Here is a 22,293-nt window from a genome sequence, read left to right as displayed (position 1 = left end):
TGGCAAACAGCAGTAGACAAGTTGAGGTTACTTTGTCTTCAGTACTGGAAGGTTTTGAAAAAAGGCGGGGCTTTGGGAGCATGGCGAAAATCGCCATCACGCCATGGAAATACGTTTGCCTCTCATTTCTTAAGTTATCGAGATATCACCTCGAAATTTGTTGTGAGTGATCCTAGTCTGACCCCCAATAGAAATGGACAGCTAAAATTTGTGGGCGTGGCCATTTTTCTGAAATAGCGCCCCCTAGGACCATTAAAACTGTCAGCCCCTAGCCATTCTTTGACTGAGGATTACGAAATTTGGTACACTAATGAGGTGTCTCCGGACCTACAAAAAAGTCTCTTGGAGCCAAGTGCAAAGTCGCACAGGAAGTCGGGCATTTTGGTCCAAGTACGCGATTTAGTTGTTTTGGCACACGTTGTTGGGAGAGTGATGCTCCGTTGCCCTTTTCACCAATCGCCTTCAAACTTCTGCTATTTACTCTTAAGTCATAGGAGAAAAAATTCAACCGTCGGATTTTTCAAAAGTTGAAAGGTGTGGGCGTGGCTAAGTCTCAAACTTTGACCTTTCGCCATTACTTTACTTGACTTAATAACTCCCATGTGCATGATCAGATCTTTTTCGAACTTTGTCTGTGTGATCATTGACCATATCTTTAAACAATGACAATGTGGACAGCTGACATCACCTAAGCCCCGCCCCCTGAATACAGGAAGTCTATTGTTTTATGCTGAAATGCCCATATTTGTCCCCTCTAATTTAGTCAACATGACACTAAGGTCATGCACGGTCTTCATGATGCTGTAATGACCATTCAGATCTGATAGCTTTCCAGATAGGGAGGGGCTTTGATGCCATGGCGAATTCTGGCGTAACGCCGTAACCTTACAATTCAATTTAATGGTGAGCTCAGAGGGGATGCTGAGTCAGGGTGAGGTGCGGACGAGGAGGCCATTTGCGGTTTCTGGTGTCGGGGTGGTTGACGTTTCTGTTCTGCCAGACGTGCCCTGGTGCCCCGGGCTGCCGGCCAGGCCGGAGCGGCGCGGAGCTGCGAGGGCCGAACGACGCTGCTTGCAGCTTTAATTTTTTATTATTCTCGTGCCCCTTTGAACGGCTTTTTGGGGACCTTAACATACCCCAAAACTCACAATATTTTGCACACTTGTCAGGCCTGGTGAAAAATTTGATATTTTAAAGGTCCCAAAAAAATCGCAAAGAAAATGGCTGAACAGCGCCCCCTACAAAGTGAAAAAAACCCCTCTCCATAAAGCTTAGTTTATCGTACAGTTATGAAATTTGGTACACTTGTAGTACTCAACAGTCCCCACAGAAAAGTCTCTTGCAACCATGGTCAATATCAAACAGGAAGTCGGCCATTTTGGGTTGAAATGGCGATTTTTTGCCGTTTTTGCCGTTTTTAGGGTCCGTTTCTGATTGGATTGCTCGATCATTTTTCGCACGATCGTCTCAAAAATTGTGTAAAATTGCTCAGAAGGGATGGGCGAACAAAATGAGATAAGGATTCTGAGTTTTCGTATATGTTGAAGGGGCGGAGCCAGGCCTCGAAGTTTGACTACTCGCCAAAAATATTTAAATTGCTATAACTTCATAACTGAATGGAATAGAGTTACCAAACTAATGTGGTGTCTCAGGACCTACAAAAAAGTCTCTTGGAGCCAAGTGCAAAGTCGCACAGGAAGTCGGCCATTTTGGTCCAAGTACTCGATTTAGTGGTTTTCACACACGTTGTTTGGAGAGTGATGCTCCGTCGCCCTTTTCACCAATCGCCTTCGAGCTTCTGCTATATACTCTTAAGACATAGAGGAAAAAATTCAACCGTCGGATTTTAAATAAGTATAAAGGTGTGGGCGTGGCTAAGCCTCAAACTTTGACCTTTCGCCACGCCACTCTTTTTTTCACAGCTCCCTATTGGACTCCTTTTACCCAATCACCTGGAATCTCTGGTAAATAGCAGCTGACAAGTTGAGGTCACTTGGTCTACAGTACTGGCAGGTTTTGAAAAAAGGCGGGGCTTTGGGAGCATGGCGAAATTCGCCATCACGCCATGGCAATACGTTTGCCTCTCATTTCTTCAATTATCGTGACATCGCCACAAAATGTCTGGTGAGTGATCCTAGTCTGACCCCCAATAGAAATGGGCATCTGAGATTTGTGGGCGTGGCCTATATTCTGAAATAGCGCCCCCTAGGACCATTAAAACTGTCAGCCCCAAGACAAGGTTTGACTGAGGATTACGAAAATTGGTACACTCATGTAGGGTCTCTGGCCCTACAAAAAAGTCTCTTGGAGCCAAGCGCAATTTCGCACAGGAGGTCGGCCATTTTGGTCCAAGTACTCGATTTAGTGGTTTTCGCACACGTTGTTTGGACATTGATGGCCCGTTGCCCTTTACACCGATCACCTTCAAACTTATGCTATGTACTTTTAAGTCAAAGGGGAAAAAATTCAACCGTCGGATTTTAAATAAGTATAAAGGTGTGGGCGTGGCTAAGCCTCAAACTTTGACCTTTCGCCATGACATTACTTGACTTAATAACTCCCATGTGCATGATCAGATCTAATTCAAACTTTGTCTGTGTGATCACTGACCACATCTCAAGACAAAGACAATGTGGACAGCTGACATCACCTAAGCCCCGCCCCCTGACAACAGGAAGTCTATTGTTTTATGGTGAAATGCCCATATTTGTCCCCTCTAATTTAATGAAAATGACACTCAGGTCATACAGTGTCTTCATGATGTTTTAAAGACCATTCAGATCTGATAGCTTTCCAGAAAGGGAGGGGCTTTGATGTCATGGTGAATGCTGGCGTGACGCCATGACCTTACATTTGACTGTAACTTCCACAAACGGCCTCCGATTTGCCCGAAACTGAATATGGCAATGAACAATCATGCCCTTTAGCCAATGAGGCACAAACGGTTGGTGAATGTTATATAATGTCACCAAAGCTGACCTCAATGGGACTTTTCTGTAGTTGGTCACAGCGCCACCTAGATAACGTTATCCTTCGATAACTTTAAAAAACATGGTCAGAATAGCATTAAAGTTGGTCACTGTCATCACACCACCAGTGTGGTAAAGATAGAGGATTCCCTAGTGGTGAGACATAAAATATAATGGTGGGCTCAAAGGGGATGCTGAGTCAGGGTGAGTTGCGGACAAGGTGGCCGTTAGCAGTTTCTGGTGTTGGGGTGGTCGACGTTTGTGTTCTGCGGACGTGCCCTGGTGCCCCGGGCTGCCGGCCAGGCCGGAGCGGCGCGGAGCTGCGAGGGCCGAACGACGCTGCTTGCAGCTTTAATTAGGCCCGAGCAGCGAAGCGCTGCGAAGGCCTATTGTATCTGCTCCGTTTATTTTTAGGCCCGAGCAGCGAAAGCGCTGCGAAGGCCTCTTGTTTTTGCTCTGATTATTTTTTGTTATTCCGTGCCCCCTTTGAACGGCTTTTTGGGGACCTTAACATACCCCAAAACTCACAATATTTTGCAAACTTGTCAGGCCTGGTGAAAAATTTGATATTTTAAAGGTCCCAAAAAAATCGCAAAGAAAATGGCTGAACAGCGCCCCCTACAAAATGAAAAAAAACCCTCTCCATAAAGCTTAGTTTATCGTACAGTTATGAAATTTGGTACACTTATAGTACTCAACAGTCTGCACAGAAAAGTCTCTTGCAAGCATGGTCAATATCAAACAGGAAGTCGGCCATTTTGGGTTGAATTGGCGATTTTTTGCCGTTTTGGCCCTTTTTAGGGTCCGTTTCTGATTGGATTGCTCGATCATTTTTTGCACGATCGTCTAAAAAATTGTGTAAAATTGCTCAGAAGAGATGGGCAAACAAAATGACACAATAAAATTGACTTTTCGTAAATACTGAAGGGGCGGGGCCAAGCCTCGAAGTTTGACTACTCGCCAACATTTTTTAAATTGCTATAACTTCATAAATGAATGGAATAGAGTTATTAAACTTTCTGTGGTCATTTGTCATCCACTCACAAAGTAAATTGAGTGGTCGCATGATGACATCACACAAGCCCCGCCCCCTTAGGACCAAAAAGGTCAAGTTTTACTGTGAAAGGTTCCAAATTGCCCCATTTCACTTAATCACCACAAACTTGTAGCTGGTAACTCAAGACAAGTGGAGGTTGCTTTGTGTCACTTTATGGGAGTTTTCTGCTGAGGGCGGGGCTGCGGCGGCGCGGCGAAGTCAGGCGTACCGCCGTGGCCTTACGTTTGCCTCCCATTTCGTCATTTCTAAAGATATCGTCACAAAACTTCTTGTGAGTGATCCTAGTCCAGCCCCCCAAAAAAACTGATGCGAACATCCGGTGGGTGTGCCTATTTTCTGAAATAGCGCCCCCTAGGACCATTAAAACTGTCAGCCCCAAGCCACACTTTGACTGAGGATTACGAAATTTGGTACACTAATGTGGTGTCTCAGGACCTACAAAAAAGTCTCTTGGAGCCAAGTGCAAAGTTGCACAGGAAGTCGGCCATTTTGGTCCAGGTACGCGATTTAGTGGTTTTCGCACACGTTGTTTGGAGAGTGATGCTCCGTCGCCCTTTTCACCAATCGCCTTCAAACTTCGGCTATATACTCTTAAGAGATAAGGGAAAAAATTCAACCGTCGGATTTTTCAAAAGTTGAAAGGTGTGGGCGTGGCTAAGCCTCAAACTTTGACCTTTCGCCATGCCACTCTTTTTTTCACAGCTCCCTATTGGACTCCTTTTACCCAATCACCAGGAATCTCTGGCAAATAGCAGTAGACAACTTGAGGTTACTTGGTCTCCAGTACTGGCAGGTTCCGAAAAAAGGCGGGGCTTCGGGAGCATGGCGAAAATCGCCATCACGCCATGGAAATACGTTTGCCTCTCATTTCTTCAGTTATCGAGATATCACCTCGAAATTTGTTGTGAGTGATCCTAGTCTGACCCCCAATAGAAATGGACAGCTGACGTTTGTGGGAGTGGCCTATTTTCTGAAATAGCGCCCCCTAGGACCATTAAAACTGCCAGCCCCAAGCCATGCTTTGACTGAGGATTACGAAATTTGGTACACTAATGTGGTGTCTCAGGACCTACAAAAAAGTCTCTTGGAGCCAAGTGCAAAGTTGCACAGGAAGTCGGCCATTTTGGTCCAAGTACGCGATATAGTGGTTTTCGCACACGTTGTTTGAAGAGTGATGCTCCGTCACCCTTTTCACCAATCGCCTTCAAGCTTCTGCTATGTACTCTTAAGACATAGGGGAAAAAATTCAACAGTCGGATTTTTCAAAAGTTGAAAGGTGTGGGCGTGGCTATGCCTCAAACTTTGACCTTTCGCCATGCCACTCTTTTTTTCACAGCTCCCTATTGGACTCCTTTTACCCAATCACCAGGATTCTCTGGCAAATAGCAGTAGACAACTTGAGGTTACTTGGTCTCAAGAACTGGCAGGTTCCGAAAAAAGGCGGGGCTTCGGGAGCATGGCGAAAATCGCCATCACGCCATGGAAATACTTTTGCCTCTCATTTCTTCAGTTATCGTGATATCGCAACAAAACTTCTGGTGAGTGATCCTAGTCTGACCCCCAAGAGAAATAGACAGGTGAAGTTTGTGGGCGTGGCCTATTCTCTTAAATAGCGCCCCCTAGGACCATTTAAACTAATAGCCCCAAGCCATGCTTTGACTGAGGATTACGAAATTTGGTACACTAATGTGGTGTTTAGGGACCTACAAAAAAGTCTCTCGGACCCAAGCACAAAGTCACACAGGAAGTCGGCCATTTTGGTCCAAGTACTCGATTTAGTGGTTTTCGCACACGTTGTTTGGAGAGTGATGCTCCGTCGCCCTTTTCACCAATCGCCTTCAAACTTCTGCGATGTACTCTTAAGACATAGGGGAAAAAACTCAACCGTCGGATTTTTCAAAAGTTGAAAGGTGTGGGCGTGGCTATGCCTCAAACTTTGACCTTTCGCCACGCCACTCTTTTTTTTAACATCTCCCTATTGGACTCCTTTTACCCAATCAATAGGAATCTCTGGCAAATAGCAGTAGACAAGTTGAGGTCACTTGCTATCCAGTACAGGTAGGTTTAGAAAAAGGGCGGGGCTTTGGGAGCATGGCGAAAATCGCCATCACGCCAAGGAAATACGTTTGCGTCCCATTTCTTCAGTTTTCGTGATATCGCTACGAAACTTCTGGTGAGTGATCCTAGTCTGACTCCCAAGAGAAATAGACAGCTGAAGATTGTGGGCGTGGCCTTATTTCTGAACTAGCGCCCCCTAGAGTCATTAAAACTGTCAGCCCCAAGCCATGCTTTGTCCGATTGATGCCAAATTAACAGAAAAACATCTTGTCAACCAAAGCTGACCTCAATGGGATTTTTCTGTAGTTGGTCACAGCGCCCCCTAGATAACTTTAACCTACAATAACTTCAAAAAACGTGGTCAGAAAAGCATTACAGGTGATCTGTGTCATCACACCACCAGTGTGGTAAAGATAGAGTTTGCCCTAGTGGTGAGACGTGTAATATAATGGTGGGCTCAGAGGGTATGCTGAGTTAGGGTGAGGTGCGGACGAGGTGACTGTTAGCGGTTTCTGGTGTCGGGGTGGCCGACGTTTCTGTTCTGCGGACGTGCCCTGTTGTCCCGGGCTGCCGGCCAGGCCGGAGCGGCGCGGAGCTGCGAGGGCCGAACGATGCTGCTTGCAGCTTTAATTCTTTATTATTTTTTGTTATTCTCGTGCCCCTTTGAACGGCTTTTTGGGGACCTTAGCATACCCCAAAACTCACAATATTTTGCAAACTTGTCAGGCCTGGTGAAAAATTTGATATTTTAAAGGTCCCAAAAAAATCGCACAGAAAATGACTGAACAGCGCCCCCTAGAAAGTGAAAAAAAAACCCTCTCCATAAAGCTTAGTTTATCGTACAGTTATGAAATTTGGTACACTTGTAGTACTCAATAGTCCGCACAGAAAAGTCTCTTGCAAGCATGGTCAATATCAAACAGGAAGTCGGCCATTTTGGGTTGAAATGGCAATTTTTTGCCGTTTTTGCCGTTTTTAGGGTCCGTTTCTGATTGGATTGCTCGATCATTTTTCTTACGATCGTCTCAAAAATTGTGTAAAATTGCTAAGAAGGGATGGGCGAACAAAATGAGATGAGAATTCTGAGTTTTCGTATATGTTGAAGGGGCGGGGCCAGGCCTCGAAGTTTGACTACTCGCCAAAAATATTTAAATTGCTATAACTTCATAACTGAATGGAATAGAGTTACCAAACTTTCTGTGGTCATTCGTCATCCACCCACAAAGTAAATTGAATGGTCGGATGATGACATCACACAAGCCCCGCCCCCTCAGGACCAAAAAGATCAAGTTTTACTGTGAAAGGTCCCAAATTGCCCCATTTCACTTAATCACCACAAATTTGTAGCTGGTAACTCAAGACAAGTGGGGGTTGCTTGGCGTCACTTTATGGGAGTTTTCGGCAGAGGGCGGGGCTGTGGCGGCGCGGCGAATTCAGGCGTACCGCCGTGGCCTTACGTTTGCCTCCCATTTCGTCATTTCCAAAGATATCGTCACGAAACTTCTTGTGAGTGATCCTAGTCCGGCCCCCCAAAAGATCTGATGTGAACATCTGGTGGGCGTGGCCTATTTTCTGAAATAGCTCCCCCTATGACCATTAAAACTGTCAGCCCCAAGCCATGCTTTGACTGAGGATTACGAAATTTGGTACACTAATGTGGTGTCTCAGGACCTACAAAAAAGTCTCTTGGAGCCAAGTGCAAAGTCGCACAGGAAGTCGGCCATTTTGGTCCAAGTGCGCGATTTAGTGGTTTTCACACACGTTGTTTGGAGAGTGATACTCCGTCGCCCTTTTCACCAATCACTTTCAAACTTCTGCTATATAGTCTTAAGACATAGAGGAAAAAATTCAACTGTCGGATTTTAAATAAGTATAAAGGTGTGGGCGTGGCTAAGCCTCAAACTTTGACCTTTCGCCACGCCACTCTTTTTTTCACAGCTCCTTATTGGACTCCTTTTACCCAATCACCAGGAATCTCTGGTAAATAGCAGCAGGCAAGTTGAGGTCACTTGGTCTCCAGTACTGGAAGGTTTTGAAAAAAGGCGGGGCTTTGGGAGCATGGCGGTAATTCGCCATCACGCCATGGAAATACGTTTGCCTCTCATTTCTTCATTTATCGTGATATCACCTCGACCATTGTTGTGAGTGATCCTAGTCTGACCCCCAATAGAAAAGGTCAGCTTAAGTTTGTGGGCGTGGCCTATTTTCTGTATTAGCGCCCCCTAGGACCATTAAAACTGTCAGCCCCAAGCCATGCTTTGACTGAGGATTACGAAATTTGGTACACTAATGTGGTGTCTCAGGACCTACAAAAAAGTCTCTTGGAGCCAAGTGCAAAGTCGCACAGGAAGTCGGCCATTTTGGTCCAAGTGCGCGATTTAGTGGTTTTCACACACGTTGTTTGGAGAGTGATGCTCCGTCGCCCTTTTCACCAATCGCCTTCGAGCTTCTGCTATATACTCTTAAGACATAGAGGAAAAAATTCAACCGTCGGATTTTAAATAAGTATAAAGGTGTGGGCGTGGCTAAGCCTCAAACTTTGACCTTTCGCCACGCCACTCTTTTTTTCACAGCTCCCTATTGGACTCCTTTTACCCAATCACCTGGAATCTCTGGTAAATAGCAGCTGACAAGTTGAGGTCACTTGGTCTACAGTACTGGCAGGTTTTGAAAAAAGGCGGGGCTTTGGGAGCATGGCGAAATTCGCCATCACGCCATGGCAATACGTTTGCCTCTCATTTCTTCAATTATCGTGACATCGCCACAAAATGTCTGGTGAGTGATCCTAGTCTGACCCCCAATAGAAATGGGCATCTGAGATTTGTGGGCGTGGCCTATGTTCTGAAATAGCGCCCCCTAGGACCATTAAAACTGTCAGCCCCAAGACAAGGTTTGACTGAGGATTACGAAAATTGGTACACTCATGTAGGGTCTCTGGCCCTACAAAAAAGTCTCTTGGAGCCAAGCGCAATTTCGCACAGGAGGTCGGCCATTTTGGTCCAAGTACTCGATTTAGTGGTTTTCGCACACGTTGTTTGGACATTGATGGCCCGTTGCCCTTTACACCGATCACCTTCAAACTTATGCTATGTACTTTTAAGTCAAAGGGGAAAAAATTCAACCGTCGGATTTTAAATAAGTATAAAGGTGTGGGCGTGGCTAAGCCTCAAACTTTGACCTTTCGCCATGACATTACTTGACTTAATAACTCCCATGTGCATGATCAGATCTAATTCAAACTTTGTCTGTGTGATCACTGACCACATCTCAAGACAACGACAATGTGGACAGCTGACATCACCTAAGCCCCGCCCCCTGACAACAGGAAGTCTATTGTTTTATGGTGAAATGCCCATATTTGTCCCCTCTAATTTAATGAAAATGACACTCAGGTCATACAGTGTCTTCATGATGTTTTAAAGACCATTCAGATCTGATAGCTTTCCAGAAAGGGAGGGGCTTTGATGCCATGGTGAATGCTGGCGTGACGCCATGACCTTACATTTGACTGTAACTTCCACAAACGGCCTCCGATTTGCCCGAAACTGAATATGGCAATGAACAATCATGCCCTTTAGCCAATGAGGCACAAACGGTTGGTGAATGTTATATAATGTCACCAAAGCTGACCTCAATGGGACTTTTCTGTAGTTGGTCACAGCGCCACCTAGATAACGTTATCCTTCGATAACTTTAAAAAACATGGTCAGAATAGCATTAAAGTTGGTCACTGTCATCACACCACCAGTGTGGTAAAGATAGAGGATTCCCTAGTGGTGAGACATTAAATATAATGGTGGGCTCAAAGGGGATGCTGAGTCAGGGTGAGTTGCGGACAAGGTGGCCGTTAGCAGTTTCTGGTGTTGGGGTGGTCGACGTTTGTGTTCTGCGGACGTGCCCTGGTGCCCCGGGCTGCCGGCCAGGCCGGAGCGGCGCGGAGCTGCGAGGGCCGAACGACGCTGCTTGCAGCTTTAATTAGGCCCGAGCAGCAAAGCGCTGCGAAGGCCTCTTGTTTTTGCTCTGTTTATTATTATTTTTAGGCCCGAGCAGTGAAGCTGCGAAGGCCTATTGTATCTGCTCCGTTTCTTCTTATTAGGCCCGAGCAGTGAAGCTGCGAAGGCCTATTGTATCTGCTCCGTTTCTTCTTATTATTAGGCCCGAGCAGCGAAGCGCTGCGAAGGCCTATTGTATCTGCTCCGTTTATTATTAGGCCCGAGCAGTGAAGCTGCGAAGGCCTATTGTATCTGCTCCGTTTATTATTTTTTCTTTTTCTTCCGCGTCTTTGGGTGGCCTTTAGGGGGCCTTAGCATATCCAAAAACTCACCAAATTCTGGCCCAATATAGAAAGTGCGTGAAATTTACGTATTTTCACTGGCAACGTGAAAGTCGGTTAAAACATGTTTTCAAAAATACCCCTCCGCTTTGACCTTTTTTCATAGTAGAGCGATGAAATTTGGTACACTTTTAGATCTCAACAATACGCACAGAAAAGCCTCTTGCACCCATGGTCAATATCATACAGGAAGTCGGCCATTTTGGACTAAAGTGGCCATTTTGACCCCGTTTTGACCATTTCTAGGGTGTATATTTGGTTCAACAGTTTGGTCATTTTTCGCACGATCGTCTAAAAAATAGTGTGCGATCGAACAGAAGCGATGGACGAATCAAATGAGACAATAAAATTGACTTTTCGTAAATACTGAAGGGGCGGGACCAGGCCTCAAATTTCGAGCACTCGCCAAAAAAATTCAAATTGCTATAATTTCATAAATGAAAGAATTACAGTTAAAGAAATGTTCTATGGACAATCGTCATCACCCTCCGAAGACAAATGAATGGTCGATTGATGATGTCACATAAGCCCCGCCCCCTCAGGACTTAAAAGGTCAAGTTTTACTGGGAAATTTTCCAAAATTCGCCCTTTCAAATAATCACCCCAAATTTGTAGCAGGTAACTGAAGACAAGTTGGGGTAGCTTGGCGTCACTCTATGGGAGTTTTCTGCAGAAGGCGGGGCTGTGGCGGCGCGGCGAAGTCAGGCGTACCGCTTAGGCCTTACGTTTGCCTCCCATTTCGTCATTTCTAAAGATATCGCCACAAAACTTCTTGGGAGTGATCCTAGTCCTGCCCCCCAAAAAATGTGATGTAAAAATCCGGTGGGCGTGGCCTATATTCTGAAATAGCGCCCTCTAGGACCATTAAAACTGTCAGCCCCAAGCCATGCTTTGACTGAGGTTTACGAAATTTTGTACACTAATGTGGTGTCTCAGGACCTACAAAAAAGTCTCTTGGAGCCAAGCACCAAGTCGCACAGGAAGTCGGCCATTTTGGTCCAAGTACTCGATTTAGTGGTTTTCGCACACATTGTTTGGAGAGTGTTGCACCATCGCCCTTTTCACCAATCACCTTCATACTTCTGCTATAGACTCTTAAGACAAAGGGGAAAAAATTCAACCTACGGATTTTAAATAAGTATAAAGGTGTGGGCGTGGCTAAGCCTCAAACTTTGACCTGTCGCCACGCCACTCTTTTTTTCACAGCTCCCTATTGGACTCCTTTTAACCAATCACCAGCAATCACTGGCAAATAGCAGCAGACAAGTTGAGGTCACTTGGTTTATAGTACTGGCAGGTTTCGAATAAAGAGGGGGCTTTGGGAGCATGGCGAAATTCACCATCAGGCCATGGAAATACGTTTGTCTCTCATTTCTTCAATCATTGTGACATCACCACACAATTTCTGATGAGTGATCTTACTCTGACCCCTAATAGAATTGGACAGCTGAAGTTTGTGGGCGTGGCCTATTTTCTGAAATAGCGCCCCCTAGGACCATTAAAACTATCAGCCCCAAGCCATGCTTTGACTGAGGATCACGAAATTTGGCACACTAATGTAGTGTCTCAGGACCTACAAAAAAGTCTCTTGGAGCCAAGTCCAATGTCGCACAGGAGGTCGGCCATTTTGGTCCAAGTACTCGATTTAGTGGTTTTCGCACACGTTATTAGGAGAATGATGTCTCGTCGTCCTTTCCACCGATCACCTTCAAACTCCTGCTATATACTCTTAAGACATAGAGGAAATAATTCAACCGTCGGATTTTAAATAAGTTTAAAGGTGTGGGCGTGGCTAAGCCTCAAACTTTGACCAGTCGCCATTACGTTACTTGACTTAATAACTCCCATGTGCATGATCAGATCAATTTCAAACTTTGTCTGTGTGATCACTGACCACATCTGAAGACAGTGACAATGTGGACAGCTGACATCACCTAAGCCCCGCCCCCTGACTACAGGAAGTCTACTGTTTTATGGTGAAATGCCCATATTTGTCCCCTCTAATTTAGTCAACATGACACTAAGGTCATGCACTGTCTTCATGATGTTGTAATGACCATTCAGATCTGATAGCTTTTCAGAAAGGGAGGGGCTTTGATGCCATGGCGATTTCTGGCGTGACGCTGTGACCTTATGTTTGACTGTAACTTCCACAAACAGCCTCCGATTTGCCCGAGACTGAACATCACATCACCAGTGTGGTAAAGATAGAGTATCTCCTAGTGGTGAGACGTGTAATGCTGGGCTCAGAGGGGATGCTGACTCAGGGTGAGGTGTGGACGAGGAGGCCGTTCACGGTTTCTGGTGTCGGGGTGGTTGACTTTCTGTTCCGCCAGACGTGCCCTGGTGCCCCCGGCTGCCGGCCAGGACGGAGAAACGCAGAGCTGGGTTTGGAGAGCATCTGGGATGGAGCGGAGGGGGCGCGGACGGAGGACGAGCAGCTTCGCTGCGAGGGCCGAACGACGCTGCTTGCAGCTTTAATTATTATTATTTTTTTTTTCTTTCTTTTTTTTTCTTCCGCGTCTTTGGATGGCCTTTAGGGGGTCTTAGCATATCCAAAAAGTCACCAAATTCTGGCCCAATATAGAAAGTGCGTGAAATTTACGTATTTCACTGGCAACGTGAAAGTTGGTAAAAAAATGTTTCAACAGCGCCCCCTGGAAAATTAAAAATACCCCTCCGCTTTGACCTTTTTTCATAGTAGAGTGATGAAATTTGGTACACTTGTAGAACTCAACAATACGCACAGAAAAGCCTCTTGCACGCATGGTCAATATCAAACAGGAAGTCGGCCATTTTGGACTAAAGTGGCCATTTTGACCCCGTTTTGGCCATTTCTAGGGTCTATATTTGGTTGAACAGTTTGGTCATTTTTCGCACGATCGTCTCAAAAATAGTGTGCGATCGAACAGAAGCGATGGACGATTAAAATGAGACAATAAAATTGACTTTTCGTAAATACTGAAGGGGCGGGACCAGGCCTCAAAGTTCGAGCACTCGCCAAAAAAATTCAAATTGCTATAGATTCATAAATGAAAGAATTACAGTTAAAGAAATGTTCTATGGACAATCGACGTCGCCCTCCGAAGACAAATGAATGGTCGATTGATGATGTCACATAAGCCCCGCCCCCTCAGGACTTAAAAGGTGAAGTTTTACTGGGAAATTTTCCAAAATTCGCCCTTTCAAATAATCATCCCAGATTTGTAGCAGGTAACTGAAGACAAGTTAGGGTTGCTTGGCGTCACTTTATGGGAGTTTTCTGCAGAAGGCGGGGCTGTGGCGGTGCGGCGAAGTCAGGTGTACCGCTTAGGCCTTACGTTTGCCTCCCATTTCGTCATTTCTAAAGATATCGCCACAACACTTCTTGGGAGTGATCCTAGTCCAGCCCCAAATAGAATCTGATGTGAACATCCGGTGGGCGTGGCCTATTTTCTGAAATAGCGCCCCCTAGGACCATTAAAACTGTCAGCCCCAAGCCATACTTTGGCTGAGGATTACGAAATTTGGTACACTAATGTGGTGTCTCAGGACCTACAAAAAAGTCTCTTGGAGCCAAGTGCAAAGTCGCACAGGAAGTCGGCCATTTTGGTCAAAGTACTTGATTTAGTGGTATTCGCACACGTTGTTTGGAGAGTGTTGCACCATCACCCTTTTCACCAATCACCTTCAAACATCTGCTATACACTCTTAAGACATAGATGAAAAAATTCAACCGTCGGATTTTATATAAGTATAAAGGTGTGGGCGTGGCTAAGCCTCAAACTTTGACCTGTCGCCACGCCACTCTTTTTTTCACAGCTCCCTATCGGACTCCTTTTAACCAATCACCAGCAATCACTGGCAAATAGCAGCAGACAAGTTGAGGTCACTTGGTCTATAGTACTGGCAGGTTTCGAATAAAGGCGGGGCTTTGGGAGCATGGCGAAATTCGCCATCACGCCATGGAAATACGTTTGTCTCTCATTTCTTCAATCATTGTGACATCGCCACACAATTTCTGATGAGTGATCCTACTCTGACCCCTAATAGAACTGCACAGCTGAAGTTTGTGGGCGTGGCCTATTTAATGAAATAGCGCCCCCTAGGACCATTAAAACTGTCAGCCCCAAGCCATGCTTTGACTGAGGATTACGAAATTTGATACACTAATGTGGGGTCTCAGGACCTACAAAAAAGTCTCTTGGAGCCAAGTGCAAAGTCGCGCAGGAAGTCGGCCATTTTGGTCCAAGTACTCGATTTAGTGGTATTCGCACACGTTGTTTGGAGAGTGTTGCACCATTGCCCTTTTCACCAATCGCCTTCAAACATCTGCTATATACTCTTAAGACATAGATGAAAAAATTCAACCGTCGGATTTTATATAAGTATAAAGGTGTGGGCGTGGCTAAGCCTCAAACTTTGACCTGTCGCCACGCCACTCTTTTTTTCACAGCTCCCTATTGGACTCCTTTTAACCAATCACCAGCAATCACTGGCAAATGGCAGCAGACAAGTTGAGGTCACTTGATCTGTAGTACTGGCAGGTTTTGAATAAAGGCGGGGCTTTGGGAGCATGGCGAAATTCGCCATCACGCCATGAAAATACGTTTGTCTCTCATTTCTTCAATCATTGTGACATCACAACAAAATGTCTGATGAGTGATCCTAGTCTGACCCCCAATAGAAATGGACAGCTGAAGTTTGTGGGCGTGGCCTATTTTCTTAAATAGCGCCCCCTAGGACCATTAAAACTGTCAGCCCCAAGCCATGCTTTGACTGAGGATTACGAAATTTGATACACTAATGTGGGGTCTCAGGACCTACAAAAAAGTCTCTTGGAGCCAAGTACAAAGTCGCACAGGAAGTCGGCCATTTTGGTCCAAGTACTCGATTTAGTGGTTTTCGCACACGTTGTTTGGAGAGTGTTGCACCATCGCCCTTTTCACCAATCGCCTTCAAACTTCTGCTATATACTCTTAAGACAAAGGGAGAAAAATTCAACCATCGGATTTTATATAAGTATAAAAGTGTGGGCGTGGCTAAGCCTCAAACTTTGACCTTTCGCCATTACATCACTTGACTTAACTCCCATGTGCATGATCAGATCTATATCAAACTGTGTCTGTGTGATCATTGACCACATCTCAAGACAATGACAATGTGGACAGCTGACATCACCTAAGCCCCGCCCCCTGACTACAGGAAGTCTATTTTTTATGGTGAAATGCCCATATTTGTCCCCTCTAATTTAGTCAACATGACACTAAGGTCATGCACTGTCTTCATGATGTTGTAATGACCATTCAGATCTGCTAGCTTTTCAGAAAGGGAGGGGCTTTGATGCCATGGCGATTTCTTACTCTGACCCCTAATAGACATGGACAGCTGAAGTTTGTGGGCGTGGCCTATTTTCTGAAATAGCGCCCCCCTAGGACCATTAAAACAATCAGCCCCAAGCCATGCTTTGACTGAGGATCACGAAATTTGGCACACTAATGTAGTGTCTCAGGACCTACAAAAAAGTCTCTTGGAGCCAAGTACAATGTCGCACAGGAGGTCGGCCATTTTTGTCCAAGTTCTCGATTTAGTGGTTTTCGCACACGTTATGAGGAGAATGATGTCTCGTCGTCCTTTCCACCGATCACCTTCAAACTCCTGCTATATACTCTTAAGACATAGAGGAAAAAATTCAACCGTTGGATTTTAAATAAGTATAAAGGTGTGGGCGTGGCTAAGCCTCAAACTTTGACCAGTCGCCATTATGTTACTTGACTTAATAACTCCCATATGCATGATCAGATCAATTTCAAATTTTGTCTGTGTGATCACTGACCCCATCTGAAGACAGTGACAATGTGGACAGCTTACATCACCTAAGCCCGCCCCCTGACTACAGGAAGTCTACTGTTTTATGGTGAAATGTCCATATTTGTCCCCTCTAATTTAGTCAAGATGACACTAAGGTCATGCACTGTCTTCATGATGTTGTAATGACCATTCAGATCTGATAGCTTTTCAGAAAGGGGGGGCTTTTATGCCATGGCGATTTCTGGCGTGACGCTGTGACCTTACGTTTGACTGTAACTTCCACAAACAGCCTTCGATATGCCCGAGACTGAACATCACATCACCAGTGTAGTAAAGATAGAGTATCTCCTAGTGGTGAGACATGTAATGGTGGGCTCAGAGGGGATGCTGAGTCAGGGTGAGGTGTGGACGCGGAGGCCGTTCACGGTTTCTGGTGTCGGGGTGGTTGACTTTCTGTTCTGCCAGACGTGCCCTGGTGCCCCCGGCTGCCGGCCAGGATGGAGAAGCGCGGAGCTGGGTTTGGAGAGCGTCGCGGATGGAGCGGAGGGGTTGCGGAAGGAGGGCGAGCAGCTTCGCTGCGAGGGCCGAACGACGCTGCTTGCAGCTTTAATTAGGCCCGAGCAGTGAAGCTGCGAAGCCCTATTGTATCTGCTCCGTTTATTCTTTCTTTCTTTCTTTCTTTCTTTCTTTTTTCTTCCGCGTCTTTGAATGGCCTTTAGGGGGTCTTAGCATATTCAAAAAGTCACCAAATTCTGGCTCAATATAGAAAGTGCGTGAAATTTACGTATTTCACTGGCGATGTGAAAGTTCGTAAAAAAGTGGCTGGACAGCGCCCCCTAGAAAGTGAAAAATACCCCTCTCCATAAAGCTTAGTTTATCGTACGGTTATGAAATTTGGTATACTTGTAGTACTCCACAGTCCGCACAGAAAAGTCTCTTGCAACCATGGTCAATATCAAACAGGAAGTCGGCCATTTTGGGTTGAAATGGCGAATTTTAGCCATTTTGGCCATTTCTAGGGTCTATATTTGGTTGAACAGTTTGGTCATTTTTCGCACGATCGTCTCAAAAATAGTGTGCAATCGAACAGAAGCGATGGACGATTCAAATGAGAAAATAAAATTGACTTTTCGTAAATACTGAAGGGGCGGGGCCAGGCCTCAAAGTTCGAGCATTCGCCAAAAAAATTCAAATTGCTATAATTTCATAAATGAAAGAATTACAGTTAAAGTAACTTTCTGTGGACAATCGTCATCGCCCCCCGAAGACAAATGAATGGTCGATTGATGATGTCACATAAGCCCCGCCCCCTCAGGACTTAAAAGGTCAAGTTTTACTGGGAAATTTTCTAAAATTCGCCCTTTCAAATAATCATCCCAAATTTGTACCAGTTAACTGAAGACAAGTTGGGGTTGCTTGGCGTCACTTTATGGGAGTTTTCTGCAGAAGGCGGGGCTGTGGCGGTGCGGCGAAGTCAGGCGTACCACTTAGGCCTTACGTTTGCCTCCCATTTCGTCATTTCTAAAGATATCGCCACGAAACTTCTTGGGAGTGATCCTAGTCCTGCCCCCCAAAAAATGTGATGTGAAAATCCGGTGGGCGCGGCCTATTTTCTGAAATAGCGCCCCCTAGGACCATTAAAACTGTCAGCCCCAAGCCATGCTTTGACTGAGGATTACGAAATTTGGTACACTAATGTGGTGTCTCAGGACCTACAAAAAAGTCTCTTGGAGCCAAGAACCAAGTCGCACAGGAAGTCGGCCATTTTGGTCCAAGTACTCGATTTAGTGGTTTTCGCACACGTTGTTTGGAGAGTGTTGCACCATCGCCCTTTTCACCAATCACCTTCAAACTTCTGCTATAGACTCTTAAGACAAAGGGGAAAAAATTCAACCTACGGATTTTAAATAAGTATATAGGTGTGGGCGTGGCTAAGCCTCAAACTTTGACCTGTCGCCTTGCCACTCTTTTTTTTCACCGCTCCCTATTGGACTCCTTTTAACCAATCACCACCATTCACTGGCAAATAGCAGCAGACAAGTTGAGGTCACTTGGTCTATAGTACTGGCAGGTTTCGAATAAAGGCGGGGCTTTGGGATCATGGCGAAATTCACCATCACGCCATGGAAATACGTTTGTGTCTCATTTCTTTAATCATTGTGACATCACCACACAATTTCTGATGAGTGATCTTACTCTGACCCCTAATAGAATTGGACAGCTGAAGTTTGTGGGCGTGGCCTATTTTCTGAAATAGCGCCCCCTAGGACCATTAAAACAGTCAGCCCCAAGCCATGCTTTGACTGAGGATCACAAAATTTGGCACACTAATGTAGTGTCTCAGGACCTACAAAAAAGTCTCTTGGAGCCAAGTACAATGTCGCACAGGAGGTCGGCCATTTTGGTCCAAGTACTCGATTTAGTGGTTTTTGCACACGTTATTAGGAGAATGATGTCTCGTCGTCCTTTCCACCGATCACCTTCAAACTCCTTCTATATACTCTTAAGACATAGAGGAAAAAATTCAACCGTCGGATTTTAAATAAGTATAAAGGTGTGGGCGTGGCTAAGCCTCAAACTTTGACCAGTCGCCATTACGTTACATGACTTAATAACTCCCATGTGCATGATCAGATCAATGTCAAACTTTGTCTGTGTGATCACTGACCACATGTGAAGACAGTGACAATGTGGACAGCTGACATCACCTAAGCCCCGCCCCCTGACTACAGGAAGTCTACTGTTTTATGGTGAAATGCCCATATTTGTCCCCTCTAATTAAGTCAACATGACACTAAGGTCATGCACTGTCTTCATGATGTTGTAATGACCATTCAGATCTGATAGCTTTTCAGAAAGGGAGGGGCTTTGATGCCATGGCGATTTCTGGCGTGACGCTGTGACCTTACGTTTGACTGTAACTTCCACAAACAGCCTCCGATTTGCCCGAGACTGAACATCACATCACCAGTGTGGTAAAGATAGAGTATCTCCTAGTGGTGAGACGTGTAATGGTGGGCTCAGAGGGGATGCTGAGTCAGGGTGAGGTGTGGACGAGGAGGCCGTTCACGGTTTCTGGTGTCGGGGTGGTTGACTTTCTGTTCTGCCAGACGTGCCCTGGTGCCCCCGGCTGCCGGCCAGGACGGAGAAGCGCGGAGCTGGGTTTGGAGAGCGTAGGGGATGGAGCGGAGGGGGTGCGGAAGGAGGGCGAGCAGCTTCGCTGCGAGGGCCGAACGACGCTGCTTGCAGCTTTAATTAGGCCCGAGCAGCGAAGCGCTGCGAAGGCCTATTGTATCTGCTCCGTTTCTTTTTTTTCTTTCTTTCTTTTTTTTTCTTTTTTTTTCTTCCGCGTCTTTGGACGGCCTTTAGGGGGTCTTAGCATTTCCAAAAACTCACCAAATTCTGGCCCAATATAGAAAGTGCGTGAAATTTACGTATTTCACTGGCAATGTGAAAGTTGGTATAAAAGTGTTTCAACAGCGCCCCCTGTTAGGCCCGAGCAGCGAAGCGCTGCGAAGGCCTATTGTATCTGCTCCGTTTCTTTTTTTTCTTTCTTTCTTTTTTTTTCTTTTTTTTTCTTCCGCGTCTTTGGACGGCCTTTAGGGGGTCTTAGCATTTCCAAAAACTCACCAAATTCTGGCCCAATATAGAAAGTTCGTGAAATTTACGTATTTCACTGGCAATGTGAAAGTTGGTATAAAAGTGTTTCAACAGCGCCCCCTGGAAAATTAAAAATACCCCTCCGCATTGACCTTTTTTCATAGTAGAGTGATAAAATTTGGTACACCTGTAGAATTCAACAATACGCACAGAAAAGCCTCTTGCACCCATGGTCAATATCAAACAGGAAGTCGGCCATTTTGGACTAAAGTGGCCATTTTTACCCCATTTTGGCCATTTCTAGGCTCAATATTTGGTTAAACAGTTTGGTCATTTTTCGCACGATTGTCTCAAAAATAATGTGCGATCGAACAGAAGCGATGGATGAATCAAATGAGAAAATAAAATTGACTTTTCGTAAATGCTGAAGGGGCGTGGCCAGGCCTCAAAGTTCGAGCACTCGCCAAAAAAATTCAAATTGCTATAATTTCATAAATGAAAGAATTACAGTTAAAGTCGATTTCTATGGACAATCGTCATCGCCCCCCGAAGACAAATGAATGGTTGATTGATGATATCACATAAGCCCCGCCCCCTCAGGCCTTAAAAGGTCAAGTTTTTACTGGGAAATTGTCCAAAATTCGCCCTTTCAACTAATCACCCCATATTTGTAGCAGGTAACTGAAGACAAGGTGGGATTGCTTGGCGTCACTTTATGGGAGTTTTCTCCAGAAGGCGGGGCTGTGGCGGTGCGGCGAAGTCAGGCGTACCGATGTGGCCTTACGTTTGCCTCCCATTTCATCATTTCTTGAGATATCGCCACAAAACCTCTTGGGAGTGATCCTAGTCCGGCCCCCCAAAAAATTTGATGTGAACATCCGGTGGGCGTGGCCTATTTTATGAAATAGCGCCACCTAGGATCATTAAAACTGTCAGCCCCAAGCCATGCTTTGACTGAGGATTACGAAATTTGGTACACTAATGTGGTGTCGCAGGACCTACAAAAAAGTCTCTTGGAGCCTAGTGCAAAGTTGCACAGGAAGTCGGCGATTTTGGTCCAAGTACGCGATTTACTGGTTTTCGCACACGTTGTTTTGACAGTGATGCTCCATCGCCCTTTTCACCAATCGCCTTCAAACTTCTTCTATATACTCTTAAGACATAAAGTAAAAAATTCAACCGTCGGATTTTAAATAAGTATAAAGGTGTGGGCGTGGCTAAGCCTCAAACTTTGACCTGTCGCCACGCCACTCTTTTTTTCACAGCTCCCTATTGGACTCCTTTTACCCAATCACCAGCAATCTCTGGCAAATAGCAGCTGACAAGTTGAGGTCACTTGGTCTACAGTACTGGCAGGTTTTGAAAAAAGGCGGGGCTTTGGGAGCATGGTGAAATTCGCCATCACGCCATGGCAATACGTTTGCCTCTCATTTCTTCAATTATCGTGACATCGCCACAAAATGTCTGGTGAGTGATCCTAGTCTGACCCCCAATAGAATTGGGCAGCTGATATTTGTGGGCGTGGCCTATATTCTGAAATAGCGCCCCCTAGGACCATTAAAACTGTCAGCCCCAAGACAAGGTTTGACTGAGGATTACGAAAATTGGTACACTCATGTAGGGTCTCTGGACCTACAAAAAAGTCTCTTGGAGCCAAGCGCAATTTCGCACAGGAGGTCGGCCATTTTGGTCCAAGTACTCGATTTAGTGGTTTTCGCACACGTTGTTTGGACATTGATGGACCATCGCCCTTTACACCGATCACCTTCAAACTTATGCTATGTACTTTTAAGTCAAAGGGGAAAAAATTCAACCGTCGGATTTTAAATAAGTATAAAGGTGTGGGCGTGGCTAAGCCTCAAACTTTGACCTTTCGCCATGACATTACTTGACTTAATAACTCCCATGTGCATGATCAGATGTAATTCAAACTTTGTCTGTGTGATCACTGACCACATCTTAAGACAATGACAATGTGGACAGCTGACATCACCTAAGCCCCGCCCCCTGACAACAGGAAGTCTATTGTTTTATGGTGAAATGCCCATATTTGTCCCCTCTTATTTAGTGAAAATGACACTCAGGTCATACAGTGTCTTCATGATGTTTTAATGACAATTCAGATCTGATAGCTTTCCAGAAAGGGAGGGGTTTTGATGCCATGGTGAATGCTGGCGTGACGCCATGACCTTACATTTGACTGTAAATTCCACAAACGGCCTCCGATTTGCCCGAAACTGAATATGGCAATGAACAATCATGCCCTTTAGCCAATGAGGCACAAACGGTTGGTGAATGTTATATAATGTCACCAAAGCTGACCTCAATGGGACTTTTCTGTAGTTGGTCACAGCGCCACCTAGATAACGTTATCCTTCGATAACTTTAAAAAACATGGTCAGAATAGCATTAAAGTTGGTCACTGTCATCACACCACCAGTGTGGTAAAGATAGAGGATTCCCTAGTGGTGAGACATAAAATATAA

Source organism: Nothobranchius furzeri, chromosome 2 (genome assembly GCF_043380555.1).
Source record: "Nothobranchius furzeri strain GRZ-AD chromosome 2, NfurGRZ-RIMD1, whole genome shotgun sequence".
NCBI classification, from domain to species: domain Eukaryota; kingdom Metazoa; phylum Chordata; class Actinopteri; order Cyprinodontiformes; family Nothobranchiidae; genus Nothobranchius; species Nothobranchius furzeri.
Note: the sequence above shows the minus strand (reverse complement) of the source record.